Here is a 12,772-nt window from a genome sequence, read left to right as displayed (position 1 = left end):
CAAAGTTGATGGACCAAAGCACTTTTGGAGTAAAGAGCAGGGATGTACCAATGCTTTTGACAGGGCCGGACTGCGACAGAAGATGCCTTCGACCAAAATAATAGATTCTCTCATTTGCGAATTTGGGAAGTAAAAAAGGGGCCTCCATTTGTAAATCGAGCAACTCTGTACTCTTTAATACATGGCTAGTTTGTGAAAGGTGGAGGACTGCACACATTTATGCTTGCAATAATTGTGGCAATATTCTCTGTGTTCTTCCCTATCAAAAGCTAGGAGCGGCCCGTGCAGGTTAGAGCGGTGAGGCGGGGTGGGTATTCGACAGACGACGAGGGAAAATACATTTTTCATTTAATTTCCCCTCGCCGTCGTCTGTTGAATCCCCCCCCCCCCCCCTACACTACACATAACTGCACGGGCCGCTCTTGAACACTGACCTGCCAGACTGGCCCTTCTAGCACTACCAGGCAACCCTATAGGCTAGTCACTGTTCCCTGTACAGCCACTGGGGGTGCTATTTGCAAGGTGAGAAATAGGGAATTATTGCTGAGAGTACTTCTTAGTCGCATTTGTAGATAGATAGTTAGATAGATCTTTATTGCATAATTAATGAAAGTAATTACAATCGAAGTCCCAGAGCAGAGAGAGGAGTACACAAACTGAATAAAGAATTAAAAATATACATTTAGTATTAAAAGGCATAAAAGAGTAAAGTAACGAGCTAAAATCAACATCCCTGGCTCATACAGCATTGAAGCCAACCCTCCGTCTGCCAGCTTCTTCACGGCTTGTGCATCATGTTCCCTTGATAATAGCCTCTCTTGTATGATCAGCGATTTGGCTATCAGTGACACAGGCAGCCCACTTCTCCAGATTTCACTTGCCTCTAGTGCCTCTAGGGTGCGATTTAGGTTTGTCAGCCAGTTGGCCATTTTGGTTTTGGATGTCATTGCCCTGAAGGCAAGTAGGGAGGAATTTTCATCCTATTACCTTCAAGAGAGTGGATAGGCCTGGGATCTTCAGTAATTTTAGGAGCTTGGGAAATGCCCATTCTAGGGCGTTTGCTGCTCCCTGCTGGGCGTAGAATTGTGGTGCCAAACAGGGGGCAGCAAACTCCATAGAATGAGCATTTCGCAAGCTCCAAGCTTAGTCGTAGTTGTAGTTTTGTGACAGAATTGTCGCAGTTCGGAAAATCCCGTTCTTACTCTATGAATGTGCTCTTGGTATTTTACCTGTACATAATGCAAAGCGTGGTTTAAATTTTCTCCACTCTTGCACAGAAATGGGCTTTGAACATATTGATCTGTAAGCTGAAAGCGCCATCTACAGGCTGCTGTCAGAGCTACAGGATCGCTTCATTTGGTGCACATTATTATTTATTACATGTCAGTTTCTCCATGGAATTGATTTCTTGATGATCAATCAAACGTGCTGAAGCTGGCCTAAATGTGGAACAATGTGAGGCACAAATGGGTACGATACTGTAAAGCAAGTACTTCTGTTCCTTTTGTTTATTTTATTTAACGACACCAATTTCGTGCCTTGGACACCCGCCTTATGTTCAAATGTCTATTTAATGTTGAAGTGCGCTGCTTAGTAGTCTTTAAGGCATGGATCCCCGCAGTTATCTGGCAGCAGCATAGACATGGGTATTTATTAAGACTGTTCAGTGCTAGGGCATTGCGATGCAATGCCCGCGTGGTAATGGATGTTTCCCTCACCCTCTTCATGGAACTAAGCTATATCTGGCTGATGCACCCTTAGAAAGGCGAAACCAGTCCTAAGTTGCTTATGTTCAAGTTCCGTGAGGACCTGGCCTGGCAGCTCAGGCTCGACTGTTCCCATGAGCAGCAGGGTGAAGGATGATTTGCAAATGACTGGGTCCAAACTGAGGTGGCCTGGTCATTATAAGAATGGTGGGTTTGGATGCTACCCAGAGCAATTGCCAGTTGTTGCACAAATTACAAGCATCCCTCTCGTCAGCTTTTGGGAGTTTGATGTACTGCCCTAAGTGGCAAGGGTATGCCCAGAGGTGGGTCCTATCCTCATTGTGCCAATGGAACTAAGGTATACCTGGCTGATGCGCCCTTATCAGGGCGAAACCAGTCCTAAGTTGCTTATGCTCCGTGAGGACCTGGTCTGGCAGTTCGATATGGCTGGGTTAAAAATGAGGTGGTATGTTGAGCAAAAGAATAATGGGGTGGGATGCTACCCCGAGCGATTGCCAGTGGTTAAACAACTTGCGAACATTCCTTCCATCACCTTTTTTTGTGTTTGATGGTTGGTAGCATGGCCAAAAGCATGTAGCTACCCATTCACTGTCCCCATGAAAGGATTGTGATCAGCAAGCTTGGAGGATGCCTAAGGATTTTGATATGCTGGAGTGTATCAGTGAGGCATCTAAATATAGACTCACCATCATAAGGCAAATACAATGACTTTTGAGTTGGCTGAACAGATTTCGATGGGACTTTTAAAGATAACATAGACCCGCATACAAAAATTGCATAGTGAAAGATTATGAACTGACCTACAGGTCACATAATACAGGAAAGCTATTCCGCTTCATCATAGTGAGCCTGTGCACTGACTTATTTCTAAGACTTTCTGTTTCTTTGTGTAGTGAACCTCCTAGAAACTGTAGTGAGAACCCTGGTGGTGATATATTTTTTTATGTACCATATTACGATTTGGTGTGTTACAGTACTTCTCTAATTCTTAAAAGCAATAGGCTGGCCATTTACTTATAGTATCTTTTTTAGCTACTGGAGTTCTGAGTCTATACCTATACACTTCCTCCCCAACATGCCTTGGACTGACCGCTCTTGCTGCCTTGTGAATCAGGTGCATTAGGGTCGGACTTGGCCCAGTTTGCAGAGCTATAATAGGATGAACCACATGACACCAGTAGTATAAGGACGCAACCACCACAGCAGAGGCCTAGTAAACCCAAAGTCAAACAACAAGGAGTTAAAGGGGAAAAGGGACAGATTGGGTCGCCCCCTACTCAAATCAACAATATAATAAAGTAGACCCAATCTGATCACACGGCAATTCTTTACATTTACTTTGAGAGTGGGAATGGGAGTTAATATTTTCTTCCTCACCAATCTCCCTTAACTGAATTTGGAGAATTGCCCCTCCTCACAATTGCCGTGTATTTTATTTTAAAACAAGAACCAAACCCAAAGTTAACAGTCACTGGGTTCCCAAAAATATATACCCCATGAAATCACAGGTGTATAAACCACAACCATGTGTCAAAAAGGTGAGAAAAGTGCAAAAAACAAGGTAGCACCTCACGTGTGCACCACCAAAGTGAGTTTGCTGGTTAAATATCACCAGTTATGCTCACGTTTATCATCATAGGTCCCTACATTGTGAAAGAAAAAATATAAACAAAAAGGTGTCCAGAAAAACAGTGAACTTGGTGAAAATATGTGACCACATCACACACTTCAACCCCGTATAGTTAAAATTGAAATAGACCCACAGCAAACCACTTTATTCACAGCTCGTGGGTTTATTCAAACTAAAAACATACTGCATGTTAGCAGACCAATTTATGTTGGGCCGACATGTTTCATTGCCTGTCTATTGTGGCAATTTCTTCAGGGCACGAGTACTTTGTCCACCTTATCTGGACCCTTGATACGAACAACCAGTGACTGTATAAACAGAATGGAAGGTTCTTTAAGAAAAACACTTATAGCCAGAACAGAAAACAAACATGCAAGGCATTCCACCTCTATTCCCTTAATTGCAAATCAACTTAAAATATCCAATTACCCGGTAACAGCCAAGGCCCCTCGTACCAGCCATACACCGCGTCACACAGGCACTACCCTGTCTGAGTAGTCCTGTATCTTAAAAGGACACTTATGTTGTCATTCTTCTGTAAGGCAAAAACAAGTTTTACCACCTCCTTATGTGAATCACTCTCACACACCTCGGGAGTTCAGTTGCTTCCACCAGACACTCCCCTTTTGCTCTCCTGTATAGTTTAATCCGCCCCTTTTCCTTTTTGAGGTAATTCTGAACCGAAAAAACTTATATTGGTATGCTACCATCTCAGACATAACATGTTCACATTGGCGCAATATATCAATCCTATGTGCCTATGTCCTCCACTAAAACTCATACCTTGCTGGTTTCGAGTCGGGACGCGACTATGACATAGATTCTTAACATCCAACTGTTCCAAGTCGCCACCTCTCATCGTTCCTCAATAACTCTAATAACCGAATCACACCATTCTTTCCCGGTCTGGAGATTGCCACGGTCTTGCCGCTTAATTTTCACGTGGGGAGCATTGTCTCATTCCGCGCTGGCAACTAGACGCTGTCCTCATTATTTAAAACAACCGGTACAGGATTTCCCTTCCGGATGTATTACGTGCCAAATCACATGAAAGACCCTGTACTATAGGCGCCATCTTGGAGTGGATACATGATTCAATCGCCATCGTTCTACATTGACCACAACAGCGTTTTGACCATAAAACAGGAACATACAGAACGTCATTGCACCACGATCTTGACTTCTTGGACACCTCGTGTATCAAACCAATTCCAACGTTCACAATTCATATTTTCAAAAGAGCGCTACCGTAAGATGCTCAGTATTGAACCTAATATGTGCACTTTTAATTGCAGAGACCATGTAAGAATTGCCCAACATGTAGTTGGTAATACCGCATCGCCAGTCCAGTAATTTCTTTTTTAATGCCAACACCCACTGATGCTCAAATCAAGTCAATTGAATTCTCAAGGGCAGGGAGTATCTCTGAAAATAGATACTTAAATAGCACATGGGATGCATATCAGACCAACTACTTTAGCGATCAATCCTGTATGCAGTTGTATAAATACCACACTTGCTGCACAAAGAAGGGAGCAGAACATCTTCAACTACATCAGAGCTCTAATTCATTATCTCAAAGACTGATTCTATTCCATTCAATGCAGTCGTTGAGCCCCACTTGTTCTGCTTTCTCTGGAAAAAATCCAACGGGCTTCCCTTTTGGCTAATAATCTGTCCATATTGGAGGCATCACCTCTCACTTTCTCTAATACCGTCCATGTCAATGACCTAACATCATGTTTTTCATTGATGAAGTGTTGTACTAACTTGGTAGTCAATTTTCCAGATCTGATAGTACTGAGATGCTCCTGAATACGTATCCTTACTTTCCTAGATGTTAATCCAATATAGTGTAGACCACAGCCACACGTCAAGCGATAGATCACATTTACTGTATTACAGTTGGTGAATTGTGTAAGATGCCAAACCCTCCCATCCGTCAGTGTCACTTGATTAGTTTTTACAGTCAGTTCACAAACTGAGTATGATCCGCACGGATAATGCCCAGCAGGAAGGGTGGACGTTTTTGTGTCTGCTTTGGGGCGTGAATGTACCAATTTATCCTTCAGATTACATGCTCTCCTAAAAGCAAATCTCGGAGGAGGCATCTTAAAATCTGCTGTGGAAAGTAAAGCCCAATGTTTGCGCATCACTTGGCGCATTTTACTTGCCAATGGATCATATGTCATGACTACTGGGAGACGCTCCCTACTAGGTCTGGTATTCTTTTCCAACAATACACTGAGGGGGTGTTCAAGGCTCTTCTTCTAGCGTTTTTCACCATCAATCTTGGATATTGTCTCTGAACGAGTTTCTCACAAAGTGCTTCAGACTGCTGCAAAAAGTCACCTGTGGAGGAACAGTTCCTCCGGTATCGGAGGAACTGTCCCATAGGTAAATTGTCCCTGAGTGCCCGGGGATGAAACAAATTAAAGTACAACAGAGAATTCCTATTGGTTGCCTTCTGATGTACTGTAGTCATGAGCTTCCCCTGATCAGCTGTAATGTCCAGGTCAAGGTATACAGCTTTATGTTTACTATAAGCCCAGGTGATTCTAAGGCTGTCATCCAAGGTATTCAACTGATTTAAAAAAACAATGAGATTGTCTTCTGTACCTGACCAAATACATAAAACATCGTCAATATACTGCTTCCAGAGGCGTATATTCCTCTGGAAGGATTTGAGTGGATGGAAAATATGATGCTCCTCAAACTGGCCCACATAAATGCAGGCCAGGCATCGAAGTGCCTACGACTTGTAAAAACAAGTCATTTTTGTAGATGAAATAGTTTTGGTGAGTGCAATTTCAATGCACTGTAACACAAATGTCTGTGGTGTGTCGTAAAACCACTCTTGCTCCCCAAGTGCCCGTGCTGCTACCACGAGCGTGGCATCTTGGGGTATACAAGTATATAGTAACTCAATATCAATAGTCACCAAGAATTCCTGTTGTGTATCAAAATAGGTAGTCTCGGAGGAGGAGCCTAGCGCGCACCCAAGATGGCCGCGTAGGTGCGAGGCTCCCGAGGACCTCCGCGACCTCCTGCATAAATCCTGACCGAATCCTGTCCTAGATGAGGGGACTGTGTTTGTGAACCCGAGCTGAGGTGACGCCCGTTTTCCGTTTTCAATTCGGACTTCGGACACCGGCGGGAGCACCGATTAAGATTTGCGGCCTTCTCCACACCGGCCCCCCGTACTGGAGTTGTGGGGCGATCCGGCGACAAAGTGAATAACAGCGGCGGGCAAGGCTGGGCGACTCGCGCACCCCGCACTTTCACTTTCGCTTTTGCGCCCTCCTTGCTGCCAGGCGAGGTAGGGTCGCGAAGCGGTGTGCGGTGGTGTGGCCTCGTTGGGGTGCCCTGCCGGCCCGCCGGCTGCGGTCCGTCCTGCGGAGCGGTGGTCGCCCCCCCCCCAGAGCCCTTGAACGGGATTGTCTACCCCCTTTTTGAGGAGATTGGCTCGATTTGGGGACCGCGACCATGGCCACAAAACAAGATGGCGACCGGGCTAAGGTGAAGTCGACCCGTCGTGGCGCGGCCCATCAATCCAACAACATGGACCGCTACACCCTCCAGAAGGGATCTCCAGAGGCGCTGCGTAGGTCCCCTACGGGCCCGACTGATGCTCCTGCTCTGCCCACGGACCTGACCCTCCGAGACGTCATGGGCGCCATCGCCGAGATGAAGGCCTCGGTGGACCAGCACTTTGACACTCTGGCGCAGAAGATCGACTCGGTCCTCGTGGACGTGGGCCTCGTGAGAGCCGATCTGTCAAAAACAAATGACCGGGTCGATTCTTTGGCCCACTCTACCTCGGGCCTCACATCTGACGTGGCGGCCCTCCAACAGGAGATGCGCAGGCTTGGCCAGGCGAGCGCCCTGATGCATCGTCGACTGGAGGATTCCGAGGGTCGGGCCCGGAGAAACAACGTCCGCATTATCGGGGTGCCGGAGGGACGCGAGGCAGAGGCAGCGGATCTGTTTGTGGAGGACTTGGTCCTCACCCATCTCCAGCCTCGGGGGCTGAGTAAATTCTTTGCAGTGGAACGTGCCCACAGGGTCCCCGGGGGTAGGCCTAAGGCCGGAGCCCCTCCGAGGCCTCTCATCGCCTGGATTTTCAATTTTCGGGACAGGGACGCTATCCTGCAGACTTCCAGGCTACAAGGGCCGGTCAGACTTGACAATATGGATATAAATTTCTATCCTGACTTTACTCCGGCGGTCCAAAAGCAGAGACTGAGCTTTCTCGGTGTCAAACGTCGCCTACGGGACCTGAATCTCAAATATGCGATGCTTTTTCCGGCTAAGCTGAGGGTGGAGGTGGATGGCCGCACGCACTTTTTTGATCGTCCCGAGGCGGCCGGGGACTGGCTGGACACTCTGCCCGGAGATCGGGGCCGGGGGGGTGGGGGGGGAGCGGTTGGTGGGGAGGGCCCGCCGGATCAGGACTGAGGGACTAATGGTAGGCCTTGCTCTGGACTGTGTTATTGTCACCATTGACTGTTAGGGTAAGTTCCCCTCCTGTGGAGGTCGTGTGGGGTCTCTTGGGGGATCTCCCTCCTCCTCTGGGGGACTAGTTAGTTTTCTTTCTATGGGGCGACAGGCACACTGCACTTTGGGGGGGCTGTTTGGGCTCATGCAGGGGTGCAGGGTGGGGGGAGTTCTGTTGGGATGGGTGGGTTGGGGTGGGGTGTGGGTCGTTTCTACCGCAAGGCAAACCCTTCATTGTATTGGTGTTTTTGAGATGCTCTCGGGGGGACAAATGATGGCTTCTGTATGTGATGGGGGGTAGGGACCTGACTTTGTTGTCCTGGAACGTTAACGGACTGGGTGATAGGATTAAGCGGGGTGTGGTCCTGCAATATCTGAAACGGATTTCGCCTGATGTGGTCTTTTTGCAGGAGACACACCTCATTGGTAACTCCTTTTGTGCCATGAATCGACGTGGCTATCGTTTGGTGGCCCACTCGGGCTTCACATCAGGCTCACGAGGGGTGGGCATTATGGTCAAGACCTCGCTCCCGCTAGAAATAGACGAGGTGCGCCATGATGAGAGGGGACGCTACACTGTCTTGGTGGGGAGAATGGAGGGCAAAGTAGTCGTCTTTGTCTCAGTGTACGTCCCACCGGGGTTACAGTCCACCACCTTTGCGGACCTGGGACGCCTCCTGCTTGACCTTCCGGGGGGGCTTCTGGTGGTTGGGGGGGACTTCAATGCGGTGGCCTCTGGGACTATGGATCGCTATCCCCCTAGGGACCTCCCCCGGGCACAAGCGTGGCTGTCTGGCCTTTTGGACACACTGGGATTGGTGGACTGTTGGCGTCTAAAGCATCCCACTCAGCTGCAATACACCTTCCATTCGGGGGCCCATGGTAGCCTTTCGCGGCTTGATCATGTCCTTGTCCCTGCGGCCTATGCCGGGAGAGTGGGGGAGGTGCGCCACCTGGCGCGGGGTATTTCAGATCATTCCCCACTCCTGTTGCACTTTGATGTCTTCCCGAGGGGGAGGGCAGGGTAGCTCCAATCAACGCCTGGTACCTGCGCGACCCCACTATTCGTGCTGACTTGATTAAATCCTTGCAACGGTATTTTGAGGAGAATGTGGGGTCTGTCCCGTCGGCCATCTCCCTGTGGGAGGCTTTCAAGACAGTGCTTAGAGGGGAGGCCCTCTCCTTTATTTCCCATGCCCGGAGGCGCGCACAGGAGGAGGTGACCCGGGTGGAGGCCGAAATTACTGAACTGGAGGGTGATCTGGGGAGTGGGGTGACTGACGCTGCGCTGCACGTTCTACACCTTAAGCAGGCGGCCTATAGGTCCCTCGTCACGGAGGCGGCCAGGGGCCTCAGCAGAGAGCAACAGGGGCGATTGTATGATGTGGGTGATAAGGCTGGCAAGTTGATTGCGTGGTTGGATAAGAAGGAGAGAGCTAGTCGTGTGGTCCCGCTGATTGAGAGAATGGATGGTGTACGTGTTACTGAGCCGGAAGGCATTGTCTCTTGCTTCGCGGATTATTTCCGCGAGGTATATTCCCCGGTTTCTCCCTGCCCGGAGGAGGATTCCCATGCCCTGCTGCGTGACATCGCGCTGCCCTCCCTCTCAATGGAGGACAGGGAGTTGATGGATGCCGCCCCCACCTCGGACGAAATTGCCCTCGCCATCCGCTCGGTCGCTTCTGGCAAGGCCATGGGCCCGAACGGCATTCCTATCGAGTTGTATAAACTGCGACCGGATGTACTGGCACCCCACCTCCGCGCAATGTTCCTTGCGGCCCACTCGCGGGGCTCCCTCCCGCCGGACCAGCGTCTGGCTACCATCGTGGTTATCCACAAGGAGGGGAGACCGCGAGACCGGGTTACATCCTACCGGCCTATCTCGCTCTTGAACGCGGAGCCTAAAATCCTCGCCAAGGTGCTCGCCAACCGGCTGGTCGGCGTGGTGGGCGATTTGGTCCACCAAGACCAGTCCGGCTTTATTCCCCATCGCAATACGGCCCTTAATCTGCGGCGCTTGCACGGGGTGCTCGCGCGTGTTCCGTTCGTGCGGGAGCGGGCCATCTTGGCGTCCTTGGACGCCACCATGGCGTTCGACACGCTCGAATGGCCCTACATCTGGGCGATGCTGGCGAAATTTGGATTTGGCCCGGGATTCATCAGTTGGGTCAAATTGTTGTACTCGGACCCATTGGCACAGGTGGTGGTGAATGGTCGAGCCTCGGCCCCATTCGTGCTGGGACGGGGCACGCGACAGGGATGTCCCCTGTCGCCGCTCCTTTTTGCACTGGCTTTGGAACCCCTGGCGGAGTGGCTGCGGTGGCACCCTTCTATCCGTGGTCTCCGTTGGACCCCCGAGTATGAGGACCGCGTGTCCCTCTACGCTGACGATATCCTTTTGTACTTAGCCTCCCCGCGCAAATCACTGATTGTCCTGGTCGATGTTCTGCGCTCCTTTGGCCGTAATTCAGGCCTTGTCATCAACTGGGCTAAATCCTGTGTCTATGTGCTTTCCGGGGAGGCTCCTGTCCTCCCTCGGGGCTGTCCGATCCAGATTGCCTCGCAGGGATTTCGATACCTGGGGGCCTATATTACGCTGGACCCGGTGGCCCGCTACGAGCGAAATTTGCTTCCCCCCCTCCAGCGCTTGAAGGAGGACGTCGCGCGCTGGCGGCGCTTGCCGCTTTCGCCGCTCGGCCGGGCGGCATTGTTCAAGATGATGTCATTGCCGCGCTTTCTGTACGCTCTCCAGAACACTATGGACTTGGTCCCGGCGCGCTACTTCCGTGAGGTGGAAAGCTTACAGCGCCGTCTGTTTTGGGACGGGAGGCCGCGTATAGCCCTGGCAAAATTGACGCTCCCGTGGTACGACGGAGGGATTGCCCTCCCGGATATTAAGCGGTATTACTGGGCCTCCCAGTTAGCTGCAATTAATCACGGCTTCTATGGGCCCGCCCTAAACCCGGCATTTGAAATGGACAAAATGCTCCTGCCCGGTGGCGACTACAATCGAGCGCTCTACACTAGCGTGCCCGATTCCCGCTTGACGGGACCCACGCGTGTCATGGTGCGAGTATGGCACGCGGCTAATGCAGCTATGGGATGGAAGGACCGTTTGACCCGGGCGTCACCGTTGTATGCGTCGGAGAGGCTGGGCTCTTTGTGGACCTCGAAGGGCTTCGAGAGGTGGGACATGATAGGCATCAGTACAGTGGGAGATCTCTGGACGAGGGGAGGATTCAAAACATTCGAGACGCTGCAGGCGGAGTTTCAGCTGCAGGGCAGTGAATACTTTCGCTACCTGCAGGTCCGTCACGCACTGGGTTCCGTCTTCCCAGACGTGGCCTCCATCCCGGAGTCCTCCCCCCTGGAGGATAGAGTGCTAGATGGCCACGTTCCGGACAGCACGATCTCCCTCATTTACAAGAAATTGATAAATGACCGCTCGGGCTTACTGACTGGCCTCCGCGAGGCTTGGGTTGCCGATGGGCTGGAGTTGGACGACGAGGACTGGATTTCCGCGGTGGCCTCTCCGAAGGAGGTGGCCATCCCGGCTCGCCTTCGCTTCGTCCAGCTTAAGATACTCCACCGGGTGTATATGACGGGGCCAAGGCTTCTGCGTATGGGCTATGCCGAGGATGGATTGTGTAAGCGTGGGTGTGGTGCTTTGGCGACTTTTTTGCACATTCTGTGGGAATGTCCGAGAGTGGAGCGATTCTGGCGTGGTGTGCATGAGGTCCTGCGAGCGGTTACGCATGTCGCGCTGTTGCCTGAAGCGAGGAGATGCTTGCTGAATGTGTGGGAACCGACCGATTACTCGGTTCCGCAGACGCGATGGGTGACTCTGGGATATATGATAGCTAAACGTGACATTGCTCAACTGTGGGGATCCCAGAGGCCCCCGGCGGTGTCGGCCTGGAAAGAACACATGGATTGGTGCATGTTCCGAGAAAAGGTGGTGTATGTGGCGCGGGGTAAGCCTGGGGCATGGGTGAAGATATGGGGCCCCTGGAACGCCTACCGCGGGGGTATTTGCGAGCCGCCGTTGTTGCCTCCCGCTTCACCAGCTCCATCCCCCTAGTTGACCCCCTCCCTCAGCCCCGGGCACATTGTTCTCCCAGTCCCGGATCTGTTTCCCTTTCCCTCTCTGGATTTCTTTGGATGGTTGGGGTCCCCCACTTGAGGAGCACGTGTCGTCATTTTCGAGCGCGGGTTGCCTTGCGGGTGTGGTTTTATGTTGTTGTGTTGTATAAAACGAAACCGTATTGTGGGCTCAGAGTCATGTGGCCCACGTTGTTGATACCTCCTGCTTTATCGTCTCTGCAAAGCCAAGTGCCTCATTGTATGTATGTCATTTGCTTCTGTCACTTTAGCGGCCGGCCGGAAGGTTGTAGGCCCATACCTGTATATATTTGAGATTGCAATAAACGGTTTCAAAAAAAAAAAAAAAATAGGTAGTCTCCAAAATGTTAAGGATATCCCTAGTGTCCTGCACAAATGAGGTCTGCTTTTTCACCGATTCACGAAGAATCAAAATCGGCAAATTGTGAAAGAGTCTCAAGCACTGACTGTACTCCCGGAACAATGGGACGACTCGGGGGCGGTCGTGTGGCCTCATGATTTTTGGTAAAATATAAAAATCTGGAGTCCTTGGTTTAGAATTTACCAAGAACTCGGCTTCTTTAACAGTAATCCATTTCTTCTCCCTGGCTGTGGCTACCATGGGTGTGATAATGTCCAGTAATTCATTCACTGGATCACGGGCCAAAGGTTTATAATTCTCACGCCCGCCAGTCATCTCTGCTCAATAATATGAGCAGAGATGACTGGCGGGCGGTCAAGAGTCTTCAGGATAACCCCCTTGTTACCATAAGATCAGCCGACAAGGGGGGTGCGATCGTAGTTATAGATTATGAAA

At 50.6% G+C, this 12,772-nt stretch overlaps 1 protein-coding gene across 3 annotated transcripts in view; it reads right to left on the bottom strand.

Moving 5' to 3' along the window:
• The window catches only part of CCDC27 (coiled-coil domain containing 27), a 426,770-nt gene that overhangs the window by 157,358 nt on the left and 256,640 nt on the right, over window positions 1–12,772 (bottom strand). The window lies entirely within an intron of this gene.

The sequence above is a fragment of the Triturus cristatus genome, chromosome 1_2 (assembly GCF_964204655.1).
Source record: "Triturus cristatus chromosome 1_2, aTriCri1.1, whole genome shotgun sequence".
Classification (NCBI taxonomy): Eukaryota; Metazoa; Chordata; class Amphibia; order Caudata; family Salamandridae; genus Triturus; species Triturus cristatus.
Note: the sequence above shows the minus strand (reverse complement) of the source record. Positions and strands in the feature narration are given on the sequence as shown.